This window comes from Chiloscyllium plagiosum, unplaced genomic scaffold, assembly GCF_037043375.1.
Source record: "Chiloscyllium plagiosum isolate Xiang-an unplaced genomic scaffold, Cpla_swu_hap1 HiC_scaffold_27, whole genome shotgun sequence".
Taxonomy (NCBI): Eukaryota; Metazoa; Chordata; class Chondrichthyes; order Orectolobiformes; family Hemiscylliidae; genus Chiloscyllium; species Chiloscyllium plagiosum.
The window spans coordinates 13,724,601-13,749,656 of record NW_028270165.1 but is presented as its reverse complement, the minus strand read 5'-3'; the positions used below and the strand labels follow the sequence as shown (position 1 = coordinate 13,749,656).

The following is a 25,056-nucleotide window of genomic DNA, read 5'->3' as shown; positions in this document are numbered from 1 at the left end:
GGCGTATTATAATATACTTCCTCAGCTATCTGCAGCTGGGTCTCCAACACCTGTTGTTGCTCCTTCCTCTGCGTCCTTCTAGTCGTTGAATGAAAAATAATCAGGCCTCATAAATATGCCTTAGTGGCCTCCTCCAGTATTTCCGGATTACTGGCAGTACCCGAGTTGATATCCCAGATGGCTCGGAACTCTTGTGATGTACTCAACAAATTTGCTGTCCTTTAACAGGAATGGGTCCATGCACCAGTGCTGTGCATCCATTCCACCACTCTTGATTTTACCATCTAAATACACTGGCACATGGTCTAAGACAGCTATATTGCCAATTTCACAAGCCAATGTTCTGACCAAGCAATCCAATGGCATTAAAAAGTGTCAGTTCCCTTGTGGTACTTGTGTGGGTTGGGAGAGAAAGTAAAGTCTCTTCCATTAGGGTGGAGATGCCTGCACACATCCACTAATCCCAACTCCTCGCACATGCCCACCAAGTGCTTAGATTGCGCAGGTGTACCTGCCTGGCCCCTTGGCACCCTGTCTACCTCGGGATCCATTCGGCGATTAAAATCCCCTCCAATGACCATGTGGCGAACCCCAAGACTCATTAATTTAGCAACTGCATCAATTAGAAATTTAAGAGGGTGCACCGGGGTGACAATACAGATTCAGGACGCCATACTCTTCTCCATGTATTCGAGCTTTAAGAATGACGGACAGTCCATGTTTGTCCTTAATTTGCTCAATTATCTGCAAAGGGAGGTTCCTTCTTTCCAGTATAGCCACTCCTCTACACTTGGAGCTAAAGGAGGAGAGGAATACCCTATCATAACCTCCTTGCTGCAGTTTCAGATGTTCCTTATCAGTTAAATGTGTCACGTGCAGCAGGGCGATGTCCACCTTTTCCTTCCTGAGGCTTGACAGCACCTTCTTTCTTTTTAACGGGGGAATGGTTCCCTTTTACATTCCAGGTGCACCATCTGAACGAATCAGTAGCCATGGTCATCCAGGGCAGCCCGTGGATTCCCAAGAGGAGGAAGCTGATCCGAGGTGCAGTGAGTAACAAAGACATTAACTCTATGAAGTCTAAACACTGCTCCTATTAAAAACTACGATAAATAAAAATCTAACCACCACATATAACTTCAGCAAACGCTCAAATAACCCCCAATTATGTAGAGATCTCTTACCCCCCCCCCCTCCCCAAATCCAACCATTGCCACCATCCTGGCTCCTTCCCACTGAGGCTGTGCCCCAAACGCCAGGCAATTCACAGATTGAAAAAAACATGTAATTTACATTCTGAGAGTTAACAATGGTTACCCATCTCCCCACACCCCTTTCTCCATACATCTTAAGCACAGGTATAGCCACCCCCAATCCAAAAACAAAAGGTCAGCAGTCAAAGAAAAGGCCCCACACAATACGTAACTGACCGATATACCAAATAATTCCATTTTTTTGTCCAGGCAGTACGTATAAAGCCGATAACCACAAAAAAGGGGCAAAAAAGTAGCATTGTCTGAAATGATGTCCCTCCATCCTTCACCCCGACTCGATTTCTTTAATTCAGAGAATTCGCAAAGTCCTTCGCCTTTTCTGCTGAATCAAAACTATATACCGTCCCTCCATGAGAGAAACGCAATACGGTCAGGGACCTGAAGGAATATTGTATATTCAGATCCCTTAATTTTCTCTTAACTTCATGAAATGCCCTTTTCTTAATCCAGGCTCCTTAGAAGTCCTGAAAATATATTATTGTTGAGCCTTTGTCCATTAAAGCCTGTGGATCTCTTCCCAGTCTTCTTGCTGTTTCAATCACTAACTGTTTTTCTTTATAATGCAGGAGGCGCACTAGGACCACGCGGGGCTGCGGGTCCGACCCGGACCTGCGCATTTCGATCCTTTGGGCCCGCTCCGCACTCAACAGGCCCGACTCCAACTTCAGCCCCAGGAATCCAATAAGGTCTTCGCCTTCCTCGTATTCCGGAAGACTCACGAGCTGTAAGATTTTTCTCCGACTTTAGTTTTCCAGGTGGTCCACTTGCTCCTGAAGGACCCGAACCTGGTCTTCCAGCGTTTGGATCCTTCCTCCTGAGACCTCCGCCACGGTCTCCGATGCCACGGTCCTCTCCTCCGCTGCCTATTCTCTTTGGGCCAACATTTGAATTTCCAGCTCCATGCTTTTCCAGCGTGGCAGATAGTGGTTCCACCGCTGCTTCAATCTTATCTCAGAGTTTGGCAAACTCCGAGAGTAACTGCTGCTGTCCCATTAAACCCAAAGGGTCTGCCCTGGGAGTTTGAGCAATGGCTCCAGGCGCCCCCGATGCAGTAGGGGAGTGCCCCACCTGCTGCACCCCTGTCGGCCCCTTTCCTTCATTTGCTTTCATTCTGGTCCTAAAGCTGTCAAACCACAATTATAGCAGCTCCAGATGTTCAGTAAGTTTATATTAGCAATTGTTTTCTCCTACGGATGGTTAATGAGGTGGGGGGAGGGGGTAAAAGTCCACCTTGCTGGCGGTATGGCACAGAGCGCAGCACAGCAGACCACTCAAACCACCGCCATCTTGGATTTCCAAGAAAATGGTTTTAAGACCAGTACAGAACAGCTACGGGGTCATACAGCACACAAACAGACCCTTCGGTCCAACTAGTCTATGCTGACTATGTTCTCAAACCCAACTCGTCCCATCTGCCAGTGATTGGCCCATTCCCTCTGAACCTTTCCTATTCATGTACATTTCCAAATGTCTTTTAAACATTGTCACTGTACATGCATCCACTACTTCCTTTGGACACCCATTCCACACACAAACCAGAGAAAGAAATGGAGCTCTTCATGTCTTTTTAAAATCTTTCTCCTCTCCCCTTCAAAATTTGCTCCCTAATCTTGAACCCCCCCCCACCCGAGGGAAAGGACACCTGCCTTTCACCTCATCTGTACCCTTCATGATATTATAATCCTCGATAAGGTCACCTCTCAATCTCCTCTTTCCAGTGAAAGAAAACCCAATCTATCCACCTGTCTGTAGGTATATTCATATTCAGTTATGATGTGTTCAGTGTTGGTGCAGGCTCAAATGGTCAACTCCTGCTCCCAATTCTCTCCCTCTGTGTCCAGGACAGCATTAGGAGATTGGGAAAGGGGAGGGATAGATATCTTGTTTGTTTTTATTTTTAAAATGCACTTGATTCCCACAAATAAAATCAACAGGTACAAGTACAGCACATGCAGTATTCCTCATTGCAGCTTCAAGGTTTTGTGTCGTCTTCTTACACATTGGCTTCAGCACATTCAGCTTCCTTCCCCCACACCCCCTCCCCATCCCCGCCCTGAGCCGTTGATGCTTCCATTGTTTATAAAATCAAGAGAGGAATGGATAGGGTAAATAGACAAGGGCTTTTCTCTGGGAGTGTAGAACTATAGAGTAATAGGTTTAGGGTGAGGTGGCCCGGGGAGGGGGCGAGGAATTTAAAAGGAACCTAAGGGGCAATTCATGCAGAAGATGGCGCGTGTAAGGAAAGAGCTGTCAGAGGAAGTAGTAGATGCTGGTATAATTATGACACATTTAAAAAGGCATCTAGATAGGGTTATGAATAGGAAGGGTTTAGAGGGATAAGGGCCAAATGCTGGCAAATGAGACCAGATTCAGTGAGGATATCTGGTCAGCATAGACCAGTGGACCAAAGGACCTGTTTCTCTGCTGTATATCTAGATGACTCTGGTTTGCCACGCCAGTCTGTTCAATTTATCTCTGGTGTCATAGCCTTGATGTCTCATTCTAAAACTCCCCCACCCCCGTGGGGGCACGTTAACCATTTTGTGTCTGATTGGTTGCCAAGAAGTTGCATTGCATGTTCATCCTGAATTTACACACTATATTTTTACTTCCAAAAATCAGACCTGCTCACTCTCAACAGTATCCCAATGTCGTGGAAGTTATTAATTTTCAGGTGGAGGTATCCAAAATTCAGAGAGGTGTCAGTTGTGACTGTTTTGCTCTTCTGTCCCTGTCAGATCCTGAATCAGCACTTTCAGGAGAATTAGAATGGAGTGAGAACGGAGGGAGAGAGAGAGAGTGATGGTGCTTTCAGTTTTGTGGAAGAACAAATGAAAAGAATATTCTGCAGAAAGTAGAACTGCTTGTTCTGAATTTCCACCCTGGACTGACAGTGATGACTTCTGTAATCTCTTTTCAGAGTATTTGATCTGAAGATGAAGTTTCAAAATCAACAGATGAAGGGCTTATGCCTGAACCATTGACTCTCCTGCTCCTCAGGTGCTGCCTGACCTGCAGATTTCTACTCTGATTCTCCAGCATTTGTGAATCACTCAATCCACCGGGACTGCAACAATTTTCAACTATGATCCAATTGGTTCCTGTTTCAGGACGTTTTCAGCATCAGTGGGACTGGAAGAGAGACCCTACTGTTGCAGCAATGCACTAAGTGTGGAGCCTGAAACAGTTATCTGGCCTGGAAAGAGGAATTCAAGGCAGGGAGGGGACATACACGCGTTTGTGTGCAACTGTAGCTTCGGCCATGGAGAAACCATGGAAGTATGGCGACTGCGGGAAAGGCTTCTGTGTCCCGTCTGCCCTGGAGACACATCGGCGCAGTCACACCAGGGAGAAGCCATTCTCCTGACCTGAGTGCAGGAAGGCCTTCAGTGATTCCTTCGCCCTGCTGAGGCACCGGCGGGTGCACACAGGTGAGAGGCCCTTCAGCTTCCCTGAGTGCAGGAAGAGCTTCTGCGATTCCTCCGCCCGGCTGAGGCACTTGCGGGTTCATACAGGGGAGAGGCCCTTCAGATGCCTCAACTGTGGGAAGGCCTTCAGCGATTCCTCTGACCTGCTGGCTCACCAGCGGGTCCACACCGGCGAGAGGCCATTCACCTGCTCTGTCTGCGGGAAGTGCTTTACACACTCTTCCGACCTGCTGAAGCACCAGCGGGTCCACACTGGGGAAAGGCCCTTCAGCTGCTCTGTGTGCGGGAAAGGCTTTACCCAGGCCTCCCACCTGCTGTCACACCTGTGAGTCCACACTGGGGAAAGGCCATTCACCTGCCTCGAGTGCAGGAAGGGCTTTGCTGGCTCCTCCTCTCTACTGACGCACCAGCAGGTCCACACTGGGGAGAGGCCGTTTGCCTGCCCCGAGTGTGGGCAGAGGTTCACAATGTCCTGCAGCTTGGACAAGCACCAGCGGAGGCACCAATGCTCCCAACAATCAGATTCTGCCGGTAACGCTGCTGAGGGTCACCCCCAGGACTGAACCTCCTGCCCTATCTGACAGTGGGGGTAGTGGGAGAGTTGGTAGGCTTTTTTGTTTTCTACTGGGGGAGTGGGGGGGAAGGGGGGTGGTGGCTCAGTGGTTAGCACTGCTGCCTCATAGCGCCAGGGACCCAGATTTAATTTCATCCTCATGGTGACTGTCTGTGTGGCGTTTGCATGTAATTCCCCACTGTGTCTGCATGGGTTTCCTCTGCGTGTTGCAGTGTCTTCCCAAAGTACAAACGTGCGCATGTTTGGGCGAATTGGCCAAGCTAAATAGTCCCATAGTGTTCATGAATGTGTAGGTGTGGTGCATTAGTTAGGGGTAAGTGCAGAGTGATAGGATAGGAAAATGTGTCTGGGTGAGTTACTCTTCAAAGGGTCGCTCTGAACGTGTTGGGCAGAATGGCCCGTTTCCACACGGTAGTGGCTCTATGTTTCTATGAACCTTGCTTCCAGTGGGCGCTGCTGCTCATTGAGCCCAAGACCCGCACAAACCTACGACCACAAGACCATTGGAGCAGAAGTTAGGATATTTTGACCCATCGAATCTGCTCCACCATTTATTCGAGACAAAATAAAAAACTGCAGATGCTGGAATCTTAAATAGACAAACAGGAGGCTGGGCACAATAAGGCAGGCAGCACCAGGAGGTGGAGAAGTCAGCATTTCAGGTATTATCCCTCAGGACTGAAGAAGGGTTCTACCCGAAACGTTGACATCTCCATCAGAAATGATTTATCAGGATGTTGGAAGAACTAGACGGCATAGGTTTAGAGTGAGAGGGGAAGGATTTAAAAGGGACCTAAAGGGAAAACTTTTCATGCAGAGTGTGGTGCGTGTATGGAATAAGCTGCCAGAGGAAGTGGAGGAGGCTGGTAGAATTACAGAATTTAAAAGACATTTGGTTGGGGACATGAATAGCAAGGGTTAGAGGGATTTGGGCCAAGTGCTGGCAAATGGGACTAGATTAATTTAGAATATCTGGTCCGCGTGGACGAGTTGGACTGAAGGATCTGTTTCCGTGCTGTACCTCTCTATGACTACCGGTCCTGATTTAAGTTTCGACTTGAGTAACTTTGAATAATTCAATCTTGTTGAATTCACCTCCTGAAAGGTTTCAAATGAACCCCTCCAAGCGATATGAGTTAACTACGCCGAGTTGGATAAAGTATCCCATCAAGTTCAACATGAATGCGCAGTTGAAGAAGTCAGAAGTCATACAACACCAGGTTACAGTCCAACAGGTTTATTTGAAATCCCAAGCTTTGGGAGCATTTCTCCTTCATCAGTGCTGCTCCTTCATCACTTCACCTGATGAAGGAACAGTGCTTCGAAAGCTCATGAGTTCAAATCAATCTATTGGGATTCTCACCTGGTGTTGTGTGACTTCTGACCTGTCCACCCCCAGCACCTCCACATCAGAGTTGACGAATGAGATTAGATTTTATTCAGCATGATTTAGTGAGATATTCATCTGGATGTCCTTCTGCCTGAAACATCGATTCTCCTGCTCCTCGGGTGCTGCCTGACCTGCTGTGCTTTTCCAGCACCACACTCTCAACTCTGATCTCCAGCATTTGCAGTCCTCGCTTTTTCCTGGTTGATGTGGAAACTCAACACTGTCAGAGTTACAAAGAGATGCCAGTCATAGAGTACTATAGCCCAGAGACAGGCCCTTCAGCCCAAACTGGTCCATGCTGACCAAAATGTTGGTCAACACTAACCTCATTTCCTTGCACTTGGCCCATATCCTTCTAAAGCTTTCCTATCCATGTATTTGTTGAAACGCCTTTTCAATGTTGTTAATGTGCCAGCTTCAACCACTTCCACTGGCAGCTGTTTCCCCAGGCGAACTACACTCTGTAAATATTTTGCCCCACATTTTTTCTTCCATCTTTCTCCTCTCACCATAAAAACGCGTCCTTGGTCTTGAAATCCTCCCCCTCGGGAAGAGACAGCTGTCATTAAGCCAACTCTACCCCTCATGGTTTGAAAATATTGCCTCTCAACTTTCTCTGCTGCAGTGGAAAAACATCCCAGCCTATCCAGCCTAAATTCTAATTTGATAATAATGGCAGTGATGATTTTGGCTGTGTGTGTGTCAAGGATCTCTCATTTCTAAGCCAATGCTGTGCCTCTTAAGTTCACCTGATCTTAAAACGAATGGCACCCCATTCATTTAAAATGTCCATGTTTTCTGTGTAAAGTCGGTCCTGGTCGGGAAATAGGCAGTGGTGTCTTATATTCCCGTAGACTTCTTTTGACCGGGTTTATATGCTCTGTTTTGAGATGTATGAGTAAATCTTCAGAACAAAAGATTAATGCAAACTTTATTCATGTCTCCTTATTAAAAACACTTTCTCCATTTACAGATGTGATTGAGAAGCTTCTCCCAATGAATCTTTGACTGATAACAGCATTTGTCAGGCTTTTGAAAGTCACTGCAGCTCTGTCATAGCACAGGAGAGGGCTCTTTCAGACACAATGCCTCATGCAGAAAATTCTCTCACATTAGTCGAGCAAAGTAGACGTCTTTTTAAGACATTGTGGAACTTGAAAGGGTTCAGAAAAGGTTTGGAAGGATGTTGCCAGGGTTGCAAGGTTTGAGCTACAGGGAGAGGCTGAATACGCTGGTACTATTTTCCCTGAAGCTTTAGAGTCAGCCAGAAACATCTGTTGAATCAGAAAACATCTCTTCCTGCTGCAACTTCAGACAGACTGCTTGCTGAAACCCAAACCAGGGGAAAAGAATGCGACAACTGCCCTTTCATTGTTGAAGTGTTTTAGAAAAATAAAATGTCAAACCCTTTTCCTGGATTGTTGCCTTAGCCAGTATCTGTTAACCATTAGCGAAAACATTAATCCTAGAATAAATGGGAAGCCTTTTACAACCCCTCCTGAAAATAAACCAACAACGTCATCTTCTTAAAGGAGCAGCATGATCACAACAAAAAGCACTTGAACTGAAACATTTGTAACAAAATGCTGTACAGTTAGCAGGACAAGAAAACAGGTTTTCAATTTCACCAATCAATTTAAATCAGCCCCATTGGCTACCAAAAATTTATTAAATTTAAATCCTCAAGTTTTGACAACAGGACCAATCCTATCATAAAGAATTGGCGCTCTCAGTCATGTGTGTATTAGATAAAGCATCATTTAGAAAAACAGAGAAGGACATTCCTGACAGAGGAATCGGAGGAGGCATCCCCGACAGAAAATGGCGCAGAATATTCCAGAAGACACATAACCTGGTTGTAATCTGAGAGATTAAATTCTATTTTGTGTTATCTGAGTGGGACATGTATTGATTGGAACAGCATACCAGAAGAATCTTGACTGATTGCAGAATACTCAGTAGTTAGTAAGGATTTATTCAGTTTGTTAGGAGTTTTTTTCGTTTGTTCACCGTGAGAGTTGGTTAAATAAATTGCTGATTGTCGGTTGTAAAGTGTCAGGGATTTAATTTTAACACTACAGCAGGTTACACCACTTATCACACTGACTTTACAGATTAAAGGGCAACGTGCCACTCTTTGGACGTTTCCGTTTGAGATCTTGGTGAGTTGGGGGGGTGGGGGGGGGGGGGGGGCGGGGTGGTTCAGCCTTCGCTTTGTAACAGTATTGATGACATTCTCTTGAATGCAATGGAGTCAATATTAATCCCAGCCTCTTGGTGTGGTTGTGGGTGAATCACCTTAATTTGGCTCCTGACTCAGAAACCGCACAGAGAATCAACTGCTGAAACAATGATTTGCACTTTATTGCATGTAGCAACCACAAATAAAACCTCTCAAGTTCATTCAGCTTCACTCCCCAAACTTGGCTATCACCCAGTTGATGGCTGAATTTAACTGGTTTTCCACCGACGGTGCCCATCTCTGGAAGTTCCAGGGGTTTGATGCAGTATTATTCTTCTAAGTACTGCTGCGGCTGCATCATTCTGGAGTTGAATTTTCGTGGCGTTTCCTCAATTTCCAATCTGTGGTGTGACTTTTGTTTTTAAGACTCTAACATCACTTCACATTGCTGGAGACCTCAGGTCTGTAGCTTACCTTCTTATCCTTGAGGGTTAGCTGTCTGTTTGAAACAGCCTGCCCTGCAATTAACCCCTCTATGTCAGGGCTTTCCTTCTACAGGCAGAACTTATTGTCCTTTTGTCACACCATTATTAAACAACATTATCTTGCCTGTCCCAAGAAACAACTTATTGTGTTGCCTCCTTCTTCCCATAGATGTTAACTAGCAGAAATTAAGCCATTTATCGTATTGAATCTGCTCTGCCATTCAATCATGGCTGATATTTTTCTTAACCCCATTCTCCCTGTAACCTTTGAGCCCCTTGATACTCAAGAATGAGTGAATGGTGGAGCAGACTCAATGGGCTGAATGGCCTAATTTCACTTCCTGTGGTGTCACAGTTACTCGTCGGCCCTTTCGTTTCTTGGTCCAGAAAGAGTTATTGTTGACTCGTGAAGTTTGGGAAGCTCTGGAGTTTACAGGTGCACACCACTCTCCTCTCTGCCTCCTCCCAGAATAACGATTCCTCCTGAGATATTGGCAGTTCTTGAGATCCCCGGATATCCCGGAATACATATCAGTGTGTCTGGAAGTCTCTGCTGCTACCCTGGAACAGAAGGATTATGGGGAGAAAATTCAGAAATCCGAAGAGCAAAGAGACTTGGGACTTCTAGCCCAGGATTCTCTCAAGTCAAAATTACAGGCTGAGTCAGTAGTTAGGTAGGCAAATGCAACAATGCCATTTATTTCGACAGGACTTGAATATAAAAGCAGGGGTGTACTTCTGAGGATCTTTCAGGTTCCAGTCAGGCCACAATTGGAGTACTGTACACAGTTTTGGGCTCCATATCTCAGGAAGGATGTACTGGCCCTGGAACATGTTCAGAGGAGGTTGATGAGAAAGGTCCCAGGATTGAAAAGCTTAACATATGAAGAACATTTGAGGACTCTGGGTCTAAACTCAATGAAGTTTAGAAGATGACAAGGGAACTAATTGAAACCTACAGCATACCGAACAGCTTAGACAGAGTGGATGTTGGGAAAATGTTTCCATGGGTAGGAGAAACGAGGACCCGAGGGCTCAGCCTTCAAGTAAAGGGAAGACCTTTTGGACCGGAGATAAGGAGAACTTCTTCAGATAGAGAGTGGTGTATCTATGGAATTCACTGCCCCAGAAGGCTGTGAAGGCCAGATCGTTGAATACATTCAAGATGGGGATAACTAGGTTCTTGAGTATCAAGAGGATCAAAGGTAACGGAGAGAATGGGGTTGAGAAACTTATCATCCATGATTGAATGGTGGAGCAGACTCAATGGGCTGAATGGCATAATTTCTGCTCCTATAATCTGATGACATGCTGATGTGTGGAGGGGTGAGAATGGGGGAAAAGAGATAAAGAGGGGAACACAATTAAAGTGAATCTGGATACAGATACATAGGAAATACAAGAATTGTACGATAAATTTCAGACCACATAGAAGCACTGGCATACAGAGGGATCTGGCCATATAGTTCTCCAAAAGTGGCAATACAGGCGGGTAAGGTGATCAAGAAGGCACACAGCACGTTTGCCTGGAGTGTAAGAGTTGGCGAGTTATGTTACAGCTATTTATTCCGGTCACATTCAGAATATTGCGTGCAGTTCTGGTCCCTACACTACCAGAAGGACATGGATGCTCTGGGGAGAGGGTATAGAGAAGGTTCACTAGGACACTGCCTGGTCTGGATGTCTCATTATGAGAAGAGAATGGGATAAACCTGGATTATTTTCACTGTAAAGATGGGGCAGAGAGATGACCTCAACAAAATGATGAGACACACAGATTGACTGGACGGGGCGGCGTGGTGGCTCAATCATTAGCACTGATGCCTCACAGCGCCAGGGAAACTGGTTCGATTTCAGTCCCAGGTCACTGTCTGTGTGGGGTTTGCACATTCTCCCTGTGTCGATATGGGTTTCCTCCGGTTTCCTCTCACAATCCAAATGTGTAGGTTAGGGTGGAGTGGCTATGCTAAATTACCCCAATGCCCAGGAATTGGAAGGTTAAGTTGGATTGTCCGTGTTTAAATTGCCCCACAGTGTTCAGGAATGTGAAAGTTAGGTACATTAGTCAGGGGTAAATGTCGAGTAATAGAGGTAAGGAAATGGGTCTGTGTGGATTATTCTTTGGATGTTTGGTGTTGGGCCAGACAGTCTGTTACATAGTTAGAGGCTTCTCCCACCCCACCCCCCCCCCCCGCCCCCCCCACGCCCAGGGTGGAAAAGTCAACTACAAGAGGGCACAAGTTCAAGGCGAGAGGGGGACAGTCTGGGGGAGAATTGAAAGGGAAGATTTTTCACACAGTTGGATGGTGGATGCCTGGAATGCACTTCCAGTGGATGTAGTGGTAAGAGGCACCTAAGCAACACTGAGGGTGTATCTGGATAGACACATGAATTGGAGGTGAATACAGGGACAGAAACCATGCATCGGCAATAAATAGCAGGTCTAAGTTAGGATTAAGAATTGGCACAGGCTTGGGCGGGGAGGGGATAGGGGGTAAAGTGAACTTTCAAAAAGCAGAGGATACCTGTATGCTGATGAAGGGGTGGGTGGAGGCTCAGGTGGAGCATAAACACTAACAGAGGCCAATTGGATCGACTGTGCTGGAGACTCAATGGGACAGAAACAAATGTATCTATTTCAGATCTACCAGCACTTCAGCCGCTTCTGGACTGTTTCCGTGGGGAAGGTGCAATCCCAGGCTCAGAGAGCATCAGCCCCCACTGGAAGTAAAGTGGGTGAGAGAGCGGCCATTCAGCATAAAGGAACCCCTTACCCCTCCCACTTCACCCACTAAACGGGGTTCAAGATGTTACTCTCAGCAGCGGTAACAGCAGAGTCCAACCTGAATCCCTGCGCCATCTCACTTGTGAAGTTGCTGGTGTCTCCACAAGTTGCACGACTGGGTGAAGCCCTTCCCGCACACTGGACAGGTGAACGGCCGCTCCTTGGTGTGGATGTGCTGGTGTTTGCGCAGGGTGGAGGATTCACAGAAGTCATTGCTCCACATGGGACAGGTGAACGGCTTCTCCCCAGTGTGGACGCGGAAGCTGAGCAGCAGGTGATACGACTAAGTGTAGCCCTTCCCGCACACGGAGCAGGAAAACGGTTTCTCCCCGGTGTGCATCCGCTGGTGCGGCAGCAGGTGGTGTGACTGAGTGAAGCCCTGCCCACACACGGGGCAGATGAACGGGTTCTTGCTGGTGTGGACCCACTGGTGGGCCAGGAGGTGGTGTAACTGAGTGAAGCCTTTCCTGCACTGAGTGCAGGTGAACAGCCGCTGCCCGGTGTGCAAACGTCGATGAATCTCCAGCACAGATGGCGAAGGGAAACCATTCCCACACTCCCCACATTTCCACGGTTTCTCCATGGTGCAGGTGCCCTCGTCTGTCTCAGACCTTCACAATCAGTTGACAATTCACTCACGCTTACAGCATGTGTGTGGTGTTACTGGTGAACCCGCTGATAATTGGAACACTCTCATTCAGTCTGTAAAGCTTGTTCCAGTCACTACTCTGGTGTGAGGGTATGTGAGACTCTGAGTTTCCAGTCACACTGACGTTTAAAACCTAACTAAGCAGACAGACCTTCTCCTTTTGTTTTCAAGGCCATCAATATCCACGTCCTCGTGAAACAAGTGACTGTCAGACTTTGATGTGATGTTTGGTCTGAGATTTCTGCCGCCAAAGTCTTCTCTTGTAATATTCCTGTGAAGTGATTGCAAAGGTCATCACAGTCAGTCCATGAGAGAAAATCTGAACGTAATTCTAGTTACATTGGAACATTCTTTCCTCTCTTAATCCCAAAGATCTTTGTGTCGATCTATATGTAACTGTAAACCAACAGGGTTATGGGGCAGACTGCATACCTCCACGAAGAGTTCACATGGACTCAAGTTGCTGAATGGACCTCTGTAGTGCAGTATTGACACTCTTACTGAAGATCTACAATATGCTGCAGTACGATATTACAAGCCCAGAAACAACTGCAAATCAGACAAGGACCTTTCAGAAGTTGGACCATAAACTTCTGAAGCTGCTGCTGTTCTTCCTCTCGCTCTCTGAATGAAGATTGATCTTCACCCAGACTGCAACTTCCTTCCTCTGTCAAAATATTTATGAACTCAGCCCTTTTTTTGAAGGATGGGATGTTTTCTGATCATCACAATTAAAGGGGTGTCTTCCCCCTGATATGCAAAGGGACGGTCAGTCAGGGGAGGGCAGGGTCACGTCTTGTTGTTGTTGTGTGGAATCTGTGACAGCTGCATCAATTCATCCTAACTCCTGTACTCAGTGCTCTGACTGATGAAAGCAAGCATGCCGAAAGTCTTCTTCACTGCCCTGTCTACCCATGACTCCACTTTCTAGGAGCTATGAACCTGCACCCCTACATCTCTTGGTTTGAAATACTGCATATGAAACTTATTTGGTGCTTTTTGGTATGTGTTATTATTTGGTGCTTATCTCGACTCTAACTCGGTATTTTATATTGAATGCCATGACTGATGAAGGCCAGTGTGCCGAAAAAGTTCTACCTGTGACTCCACTTTCAGAGAACTGTGAACATGTACTCCAAGATCCCTCTGTTCCACTACACTCCTTAAGGTCCTACCATTCACCATGAAATTCCTACCTTGATTTGACTATACAAAACGTAAGACCTCACACTTATCTATATTAAACTCCATTAACCTTAAACCTATGCCCTCTCATTTTGGACTCCCCCACCCAAGGGAAAAGACCTTGCCTATTTACCCTACCCATGTCCCTCATGATTTTATAAATGTCTTTAATGTCACCCCTCAGCCTCCAAAGCTCCAGGGAAAATAGCTCCAGTCTATTCAGCCTCTTCCTGTAGCTCAAACCCTCCAACCTGGCAGCATCCTTGTAAATGTTTTCTGAACCCTTTCAAGTTTCACAACACCCTTCCTGCAGCAGAAAGCACAGAATTGCATGCAGTATTGCAACAATGATGGAACCAATGTCCTCTCTGAAGAGGATTTTAAAAAAATATTTATAACTACATGCAAATCAGGTTAGTTGGGCATGACTTTCCCATAGCAGTTTGTTTTGGTTGTCCTTCAATAACCTATGCTTTATAATACAGAAGAAAATATTTTGAGGGATGGGATTGTTGCTAGCACGTCCAACATTTGCTCCCCATCCCTCATGGCCTTTGGACCGAGCAATTGGCTACATGCTTGAATGCAGTTGAGAGTCAATCACATTGTAGTAGGTCTGGAGTCACATGATGTGAGTGTGTGCACGCGTGTGTCGGGTTGTGAGTGGTAGATTTCCCTCCCTAAAAGAACACTTTCACAACACTCTGTAATGATTGGACAAAAACAACAGTTCTGGCAGCATCTATGAGGAGACGACAGTGTTACTGTTTTGAGTCCGGTGGCCCTTCAAAATTAGGCTGGTTTCAAAACATTAACTGTTTTCTTTCCACAGATGCTGCCAGACCTGCTGCATTTCCCCAGCAATTGTGCCTTTTGTTGCTAATCTCCAACATCTGCAATTTATTGTCTTAGCCAATAATGGTTTTCTGGTTGCCAGTACAGAGACAAACTCTCACGTCATTGAAAATAAAGTCCACTAGCATCCATGATGGGATTTAAATTTTTGTTCTCAGAAGACCGAGGTCTCTGGGCTAATTAACCAGTATCACTAGATCACACTCTTCCCTTCACTGACAGTGACATTGACAATCTTGTCCTGAATAATTTTCTTTATTCATTCATGGAACGTGACACTTGGTTTCCCAAAAAATAACCAAGTGCCAATTCAGAGGGCAGTTAAGAGTCAACCACATGACTTTGGATCAAGAGTGTCACATTCACCAAACTGGGAAAGGACTGAAGATTTCCTTCCTTAAAAAAAGGTTATTAGTGAACAAGATAAGTACTTATGACAATTGATAAGATCACCAAAGCAGCGATAAGTTTATATTCCAGATACATAAATTGATTTCAAATTGCCTCGGGGCCATAGCAGCATCAATTTGAAACTCCAGATGTTAAATCCAGGAACAATTCCCAAATGCCACCAACTCCCGACAATCTCTCGGCTTCCAAACATTGACTGGTCTGTAATTGCCAGTTGTATCCTTTTCCTCCTTACTATTTACGATTCAATTCAGCACATTGAGTTGACTCTGCCATTTACTCAGATCACGATTATTCTGGGAAACATTTACTCCATTTTGCTGCCATTTCCCCATAATCCTCAATTCACGTACTGATTAAAAAAAACTATCTCAGCCTTGAATGCACGTAACAACCCAGGCTCAACAGCCCTCTGTAGTATCAAGTTCCCCAGATTTACTGCCCTCAGGAGAAATTCCTATCTGTCCTAAACATGCAATCTCTTATTTGGAGGTTACTTCCTCTGGTCCCACTTTTGCACGTTTCGCCTGTCAAATCTCCTCAGAATCTTGTCCGTGACAATAAGGTTACCTCTAATTCTTCTAACTTCTAATAAGCACAGGCCCAACCTATTCAGTTCTCCTCATATGACATTTTTTCATCCTGGTATCATCATGGCCAACCTTCTCTTGACTGCCTCCAATGCCAATATATCTTTCCTCAGGTAAAGGGCACTAAACTGTTCGCAGTATTCAGTTGTGGCCTGACTAATGCCTTACATAGGTTCACTATAACCTCCCTACATTTCTATTCTATTGAAAAGGCCAACCTCCCATTTGCCTCCCTGTTACTCACTGAAATTGGATGAAGAGATTCGTGGATGTGATTTCAAATCCCTCTATTCTAAAGCTTTCTCCATTTAATATTCAGTTCCTCACCTCCTGACAAACTGCATTACCTTATTTCCCCATCTACCAAGCTTTCGCTCATTTGCTTAACCTGTCTATATCCCTCTCCAGATAACTAATGTCATCCTCACCACCTGCTTTCACATCAACTGTCTCTTCTGCAAATTTAGCAATAGTACCTTCACTTTACTTATCCAAGTAATTCGTGTATATATTGTAAATAATGTTGCCCCCAGCGCTGATCCCTGTGGTACACCACTAGTTACAAGTTGTCATCCTGAACATGCCCCTTACCACAACTGTGGTAGTTAGCCAATCCTCTATCCATGCTAACATACAGCCTCCCAACACCGTGGGCTCTTTGCTTACTACTTCATGAGATGTGAATATCATTGGCTGTGCCAACAACTCTTCCCAAACTGACCTTGAAAAGGTGGTGCGGAACTGCCTCTTAAATTGCTTCACAAATATGGTGTGGACTGGAACAATGTTCAGGAGTGAGTTCCAGCATTTTGGTTAATAACAAAGAAACAATGCGATATATCTTGCAGTCGGAATCCTGTGTTCACACTTGTTTGTTCTTGGTGGTTGAGGTCATGACTTGGAAGGTGCTTTTGAAGAACCACCACTCATGCAATCAAGCCAGACTGATAGATTGTGGCCCGAGACTCTGCCATTTTGACTTCCCTCATCAATCTACATTCTTTCCAGCGAAGTTTCAGTCTCAAACCGCCACGCAATGCCTTCAGTTACGGCTTAAAAGATAAGAATATACATGATTACCAACCGTATTTTGGGTTGTATAAATCTTTGCCTGCCAGAATTATTTTCCAAAAGACTTTAATTAAACTGGGTGACTGCATGAAATGGTTTGTTGGTCAGACTATAATCATCATCCTCAAAGGAGACAATGCCAGTAATACCATTGAACTCGTCTTTTTGTTTAAAAAGCACAAGTTCTTGATTTATTTTTACAACTTACTGGCATTCACACCTGCACATTCAATGTCAAACTCAGACAACATAAATGAAATTACACCATTAATTTTGTTTTACAACAATCCAACAGATTAATTAATAATACCAAGTGAATACAAGGCTGATTAATGTGAAATTAAATTTGACTGAAAATGTAAAATCGAGATGAGAGATAACAAATGGGGGAAGGGCAGAAGGCAAGAAATGCAGCATCATAGAAGGTGCTCCTCCAGGGAGTGTATTTTACCAACTACAACTGCTAAATATAAACAAACACTCTGACATGATCCTCCGGTTTTAATGTAAACCATACTCACATACAGGAGGTACCACTTAAATAAGTTAATAGATAAAAGCCTTGAGCAAATCCAGCCTCCAGCCGGGCCCCCCGCTTCTTGGAGCTCGGAGAGGGATTCCCACTCATTCATTCAACAGGAGGCGGCTCAATTTATTGTAATGGGCACGGAGGGTACAGTGGTCGTGTCTCATGTTGAGGAGGAAGCTGTTTCCTCTCATTCAACAGAAGAGGACCTATCTCCTAGAGTTTTTTTGTGGTGAAGCTGAAGTCTCCCATAGAGCCCTGAGGCTCAGGTTGAAATCCCACTGCTCCAGTGTGTGTAATAACATTACTGCCCAAGCCACGTGCCAATTGGCATAGGGATAAGAAAATTAGGGAATGAAACACGTCAACCTGTTCAATGCTATCTCCAATCATTTCACTTCCTGTCCATTCGTACTCCAGTAAGCCCAGCCTCGTTTAACGAAGGTTCTTTTTGAGAAGTTTAATCGGGCATTTTTGCACAAGTCAAGTTAAGAAAGCCGTGATCCCTCGCAAGACTGCGTGGAAGACAACAATTTTAATTCTCGGCGGGGAGGCTAAATTATGAATTCACTAATAGCCTCCTCTAATCGATGGTGTAGCCCAGGGCCATGCCTGTCTCTGTGGCGCAATTGGTCAGCGCGTTCTGCTGTTAACCGAAAGGTTGGTGGTTTGAGCCCACCCAGGCGCGGTGTTTTCGCTTTTCTTCCTTGGCTTCGAAGCTGAACGCTTTTAATGGGGTCAGGAAAATGATCCCCAAACGGAAATCCTCTCCACAAAGGGGTTTCTGAATTGAATTAATGTCGAACGTCAGGGACTGTGGATGCTGAGAAGCCGAGACAAAAAGAGAAACTCGGCAGGTTTGACAGTACCTGTCGAAGAAAACAGAATTCTGAAATATTGTCTCTGATTCTCTTTCCACAGATGTTGCCTGACCTGCTGAGTTCCTCCTGCAATTTCTCGTTTTGTTTTGAACGGAAAGTTCATTTCACCTTTTGGGATGAAACACCTAGACTCGCCATGTGCAGATATTTAACCCTTTCGAATCATTGTGAAGTGATTGGATTCAAACAAACTCTGCGATGATTCACTCTTTCTCAGCTCCACAGGCAAACAGACCTGGGAAGTGAAGTTGTCAGTGTGGTTCTGTATTCGTGGGCCGAGTGGTTAATGCGATGGACTTGAAATCCATTGCGGTTTCCCCACGCAGGTGTGAACCCTGCCGACTACAAAATGAGAAATGTCGTCGAAAAGAAAGGGAGCTTCCTCCATGGCTTCTTCTTTAAGATTCAAATCAGTGGAGGGGGAAAAATATTTCACTCACATTGGGACTGGTGGGAATCTGCAACCCACTGCCTGTTCGGGTGGAACAAGCAGATACCCGCAGAGCTTCGTTTGAGACTGTGAGCAAAGTGTTTGGATATGAGACTAGAACAGTGAGGGGCTTGAAATCGTGATCAAAATGATGCAGGCACCTGAGGACAAGGGTGTTTCCTTTGCCAGTGAAAGATACTGCTTCACAACGTTGGGCCTGTGGAAGGGAATCAGTGACGGTGATTATCTTTGGTTGTTCACCTTGTGAAGGTTCCCATTGCTGCGCATGTCCGTGTTAACGTCAGAACGCTGCAGCATGGTGGCGTTAGATACGCACAGGGCCGGGGCGCAATGGATGACACATCTGACTCCACCTACCTGTTTGAAATGCAGCTCACAGCTTCTCCACACACCCCAATTAATCTTTCTCATTGTCCTGAAGCCGGCATACGGTTTGAATTCCCGATCTGCGGGAATGAGAATATTTTCACTGTCTCGCGTCAGTCAATGTCCCTGAGAACATCAGAGTCAAGTCACAGCGCTGGCAGATGAGGGGAAGCTGAAATAGCCCCACACGCTGCTCACGGGCACATTTTACTTTCCCCAACTCAACGCCTCAACCACTGCGGCTCCTGGGAGTGGAAAGGAAACAATCACCAAAACCCAGTCTTAGCCTTGTGAATCTTCAGAAAATCAGCAAACGTTCATCCCTTCGGATTTTCTATCCTGGGCTGAGAGGGAAGGGTTTGGTCACTCTTTTGTAGGACATTGCAAGTGGATGTTTTGCAGAAAAGCACCACAATGCAATCTGATTAATCAGGCCCTCGATGTTTTCGGTCTTTGAATGTAAGTGTTGTGCTCAAGAACTTTGTTGTTCACAGTTTATAATACTTATCTTCCCAGTCCCCTGTTCACTTATCGAAAATGTTTAAGTTGCGTCTTGTAATCCTTTCACTGTCTGCTAATGAGGATAGCGTTTCCGTGTTTTACCTAAATTATCTTGACCTTGCATACCTCAAGCCTCAAGCTAATTTCACGAGAAACCTTCTCCAGTTCAAAAGCCAACTGTTAATGATGGCTCTGTTTCTTGTCACGTATCCAATTTCAGATCGATGTTGTTAATGTCCCTTTTATTCCTTCAGATCCAGGTTTCGCTCACAGGGCTAGAACAGAACTGTCACCAAAACAATTTACTAATCTACGTTCATCCTACCGATTGTATTAGCATCATCAACACTTCTCATCAAAATAACTCGAGAGACTTTCATCACAATTTTCTGTGAACAGTTCTACATTAGCTTTGCTGAATGAACCCCAAATTTCTTGAAGTGGCTCCTTATTTTCGGCCCTGATTATTCATCTCCCTATGCATGGGAATGGATCCTTCCCACCCGCTCTATCTCTCATCAATGTGTGTAGTTCAGTTCGATCTCCCATCAGCCTCCTCTGTCCTGATCAAATCCAGGGGAACAGGATACGTTAGGCCTATGGCGCGGACAGGACAAGCCCAATACTCACCTTTCCTGTTAGAACCATTCCATGAGAAATTTTACACCACAACTTTGGGCGTGTAGTTGTGGCCGAACACTTAAGGTGTTGGCGTAGAGATCCTTTGGGGCTCCCCCGCCCAGGGTGGTAACCTGCTGACTGTGCTTTCTTCGCTGGCGATTTTAAATGACTTCCTGATGGTTACATTATCGCTCAAACTTCACAAAACCCGTCTCAATTAAGTCACGTTTTCTCATGTCTGGGAATTGATTGCCATGTAGGAAACTCGGGTTCTGAACAAACAACGTACCAGACTCACAACGTCAGCTCTGTTTACCTTTCCACAGATGCTGCTCGACCTGTTGGCTTTCTGCAGTATTCTCTGTGTTTATTAGGCACAAGTGCTGCTTTTCATTCAAGAACTTCAATCCCTGTCCTCTGGTAACTGACTCTGGTCAGTGGCAATTGATTCTTCTGATCATTAATCTGCCCATTCCCACCGCTTCGTCTCCCATCATTACCAACAGCCCCAGGAAATCTCCAGTTCACCTTCTTTGCTCCAAAGCGAACATTCCCAACCTTGGGAATGTCTCTCCAAAATGGAAATTCCTCATCCCTGGAAATGAATCATGGCACACAATTGGGAAGAGATTTTGGCAAAATATTCTCTGTTAGGAAATGGAAAACAGAAATCACAGTCTCCAGCTTTGTGAATCTTTAGAAACTCTTTGCGAAGCGTATTTAGAGGAGAATGAAAGATGAACTGTCCGACTGAGTAGAGACAGTCCAGACACCGTCCCCTTGTTGAAGAGGCCGGGAGATTGCCGCTGATGTTCTCGGGACATGAACTGATCTGAGACATTGAAAGAATTGTCGTTCCTGCACATCAGGAATTCAAACCCCTTCTCGCCTCCGAGTCAATGAGAGAACTCGGGAACAGGCAAAACACGGTAAGGCTCGAAGGGCGACGGCCCCGGAGTAAGAAAGCTAGTTCCTCGTGACATGGATGTGTCTTCAGACTGTCCCCGGTGTCTCCACAATGAATGTCCCAGGCTTTATTATGGAAAAGTAAAACTGATAGACGACAATTGTAATTCTATGCGGGAAGGCTGAATTATGAATTCAGTAATAGCCTCCCCTAAGCGATGGCGCAGCCCATGTTGGTGCCTGTCTCTGTGGCGCAATTGGTAAGTGCGTTCGGCTGTTAACCGTAAGGTTGGTGGTTCGATCCCACCCAGAGGCGGTGTGTTCGCTGTTCTTCCTTGGCTTCGAAGCCGTGTGCTTTTAATGGGATCAGGAAAATGTTCCTCAAACGAAACTCTTCTCCACAAAGGAGGTTCTGAATTGAATTCATGTCCAACGACAGGGACTGCGGATGCGGAGAAGCCGAGACAAAAAGAGAAACTCGGCAGGTTTGACAGTACCTGTCGGAGAAAACAGAATCCTGAAATGTTGCCTCTGATTCGCTTTCCACAGATGTTGCCTGACCTGCTGAGTTCCTCCTGCAATTTCTCGTTTTGTTTTTAACTGAAAGTTCATTTCATCTTTTGGGATGAAACACCCAAATATCTGCAAACACCGTGTGCAGATATTTAAGCCTTTCGAAACACTGTGAAGTGATTGGATTCAAACAAACTCTGCGATGATTCACTCTTTCTCAGCTCCACAGGCAGACAGACCTGGGAAGTGAAGTTGTCAGTGTGGTTCTGTATTCGTGGGCCGAGTGGTTAATGCGATGGACTTGAAATCCATTGCGGTTTCCCCACGCAGGTGTGAACCCTGCCGACTACAAAATGAGAAATGTCGTCGAAAAGAAAGGGAGCTTCCTCCATGGCTTCTTCTTTAAGATTCAAATCAGTGGAGGGGGAAAAATATTTCACTCACATTGGGACTGGTGGGAATCTGCAACCCACTGCCTGTTCGGGTGGAACAAGCAGATACCCGCAGAACTTCTTTTGAGGCTATGAGCAAAGTGTTTGGAAATGAGACTAGAACAGTGAGGGGCATGAAATCGTGATCGAAATGAAGCAGGCACCTGTGGACAAGGGTGTTTCCTTTGCTAGTGAAAGATACTGCTTCACAAAGTTGGGCCTGTGGAAGGGAATCAGTGACGGTGATTATCTTTGGTTGTTCACGTTGTGAATGTTTCCATTGCTGCGCATGTCCGTGTTAACGTCAGAACTCTGCAGCATGGTGGCTTTATCAAGGAAAAGGAAAACTGATAGACGACAATTGTAATTCTCGGATGGGCAAGCTGAATTATGAATTCACTAATAGCTTCCCCTAAGCGATGGGGAAGGGGGCGTGGCTCCTTGCCTCTGTGGCGCAATTGGTCAGCGCGTTCGGCTGTTAATTTAAAGGTTGATGTTTCAAGCCCGCCCCGGGGCGGTCTGTTTGCTGTTCTCCCTCCAGTTGCGAAGTTGTCTGTTTTGAATGGAGTCAGGCAAAGAATTTCCAGAACAGCTGCTTCTCATTCTGTCTCCCTGCTGTCATTTGTTCCGTCTCCAGGAACCGGCCCCTCTCTACTGGCAGAAAATTAAGCCGTTTTGTTTCTAAACTTTTCTCTGACACCTGAGTGACCAGTGACAAGCATTGCCCTCCTCAACAGAGAACAGGAGAAGACCCCGCAGACCTCCACGAGTGTGTCATCTCAACTGTGCACATTGGGCCAGTGTATCAATGTGAAATATTTATGTCGAAGTGTTTTGGGAAGCAGATGAGGAGGCGAGGTGCAGAACAGTGCGCCGTTATACGGGAAAGCTGCTAAAGAGGACATTGAGTGAATAGGAGAGATGGTTTCCCTTCTGTGTGATGCTCCCATCACGCACCCGCAGACATATCGCCGACGCGCAAATGTAAACTCTGTCTAAATTCCCACATTCTGTTTTTTCGAACTGTGATTTCGCTCAAAAGCACAAAATTTAAACACTTGCAAACTTCAAACTTTAACAAAGTGCTCATAGATATACTTTGCGAACACCTGGAAAAATTCTTCCAAACGCACCTGGGAAATTTCGGTTTGAGGGCTCGAGAACTTTAAGTGAAAGGACGGGAAGTTTGCCTCGAGGCTGCGTAATGTGGAGATGTATTCCCCATGTTAACTGGTAGTGGTTGGCCATCTCAGTGCTTCCCGATGCAGGGTTGCCCTGACCCACCGGGAGGTTTCTTTGATAAACTGTCCCGGGGGCTGCCAGCCGTACCGTGACGTCATAGAGCGAGCCCCCGATGATAGCCTGCAGCTGCTGAGACACAATAATGATGCTGGCCCCGAAACATGAATACAAATTAGTTCGTCAGTCACGTGGTACTGAATCATTCTATGGAAAGTTCTTTCAACTTCCCGGATTTATATATGAGATGAGGTAAATGGGCAGGGCTTACACCTCGGGTCCACTCTTCCTTCACTCGCAACACCTCACACCCACCTCCCAAAGTCCCAAGGCACTTTCCCCTGCAACCGCCGAATGTGTAACACCTGCCCATTTACCTGCTCCCTTCTGAATATCCAAGGGCTCGAACATACCTGCCAGGTCAAGCAGCACTTTATCTGCACAGTTGCCACAACCTAATCTACTGCATTCGTTGCTCACAGTGAGGTTTCCCCAACGTAGCATGAAGCGTAAACTAGGTGGCAGTTTCGCAGAACATCTCAAGAAATGCCCTGAGCTTCTGGTTGCCCGCCACTTTAACACGCCACCCTGTTCCCTGGCCAACATCTCTGTCTCAGGCATGCAGTAGTGTACCAGCAAAGCTCAGCTCCAGGTGGAAGAACAAAGCCTCATTTTCCACTTGAAGACCCGACAGCCCCCCGCTCTTCAATATCGAGTTCCATGTCTTTAGGGCCTGAAATCCGCCATGTCTTATTCTCTCCGATTCACGTAATGTCGTCTTTAGCAGCTTTCCGTCTCAGGACGCTCTGTTCTGCACCTCGCCTTCTCATTTGCTTCCCAAAAAACTCAACATAAATATTTCACATTGATATACTGGCCCAATGTGCACAGTTGAGGTGACACACTCGTGGAGGTTTGCGTGGTCTTCTCCTGTTCTCTGTACCGTATGTTCAGGAGGGCAATACTTGTCACTGGCCACCTGGGTATCAGAAAAAAATGTTTAGAAACAAAACGGTTGAATAATCTGCCAATGGAGAGAGCCCGGTTCCTGGGGACGGGACAAACAGCAGCAGGGAGACTGAATGAGAAGCAGCTGTTCTGGAAACTCTTTGCCGTTTGCAATTCTTTGAGCAATCTCAAATGTATTTCACACTGAGCAAGTCTCAGCCAGTTCCAGAGATGTGGCTGTTACGGGCGATGGAGTGCGCCTGGTTTCCAGCTCGTTGGTGTAGGGGTATGCGTTTCGCTTTGGGTCTTCTACTACTCCGACTTGCCAGAGATGCGGTGCTTGAGGAATGTCAGCAATGAAGCGAGATTGGAAACTTGGGACTGCCCTCCACGGAGAACAGAAGCCTTGCAAATCATGAGAGACCGAGACACAGGAAATAATGTTGTGAAAATGCTCCCACGCCTGAAAGGATCCACAACGATTCGGCAGAGTTTTAAAGTCAGGAGGGAAAGAAGTAAAAGTGACATTAGGAAGAACGTTTTCGTACAGGGAGTGGTTAGTGTCAGTAAATCCCTATCTGACATTGACAAAAAAATGGACCCGAAAGGGAATTCGGTGGTCATTTTCAGATGTGCAGATTTACACGGAAAAGGCAAGGGAATGATACGAATTGAGACACACGTTTGCTTACGGTGTAGAACCAGCAGATTGAAGGTGGGCCGCATGGCCCCCGTCTGCGCTATGATACATGTTGTGATTCAGTGTGAAATCACAGTTCGACCAACAGAATGTG

General features: G+C 45.9%; 1 pseudogene; it reads left to right on the top strand.

The window, feature by feature from the left end:
• The first annotated feature begins 4,536 nt into the window (after positions 1–4,536).
• On the top strand, positions 4,537–8,382 carry LOC148143173 (uncharacterized; annotated as a pseudogene).
• The last annotated feature ends 16,674 nt before the right edge of the window (positions 8,383–25,056 follow it).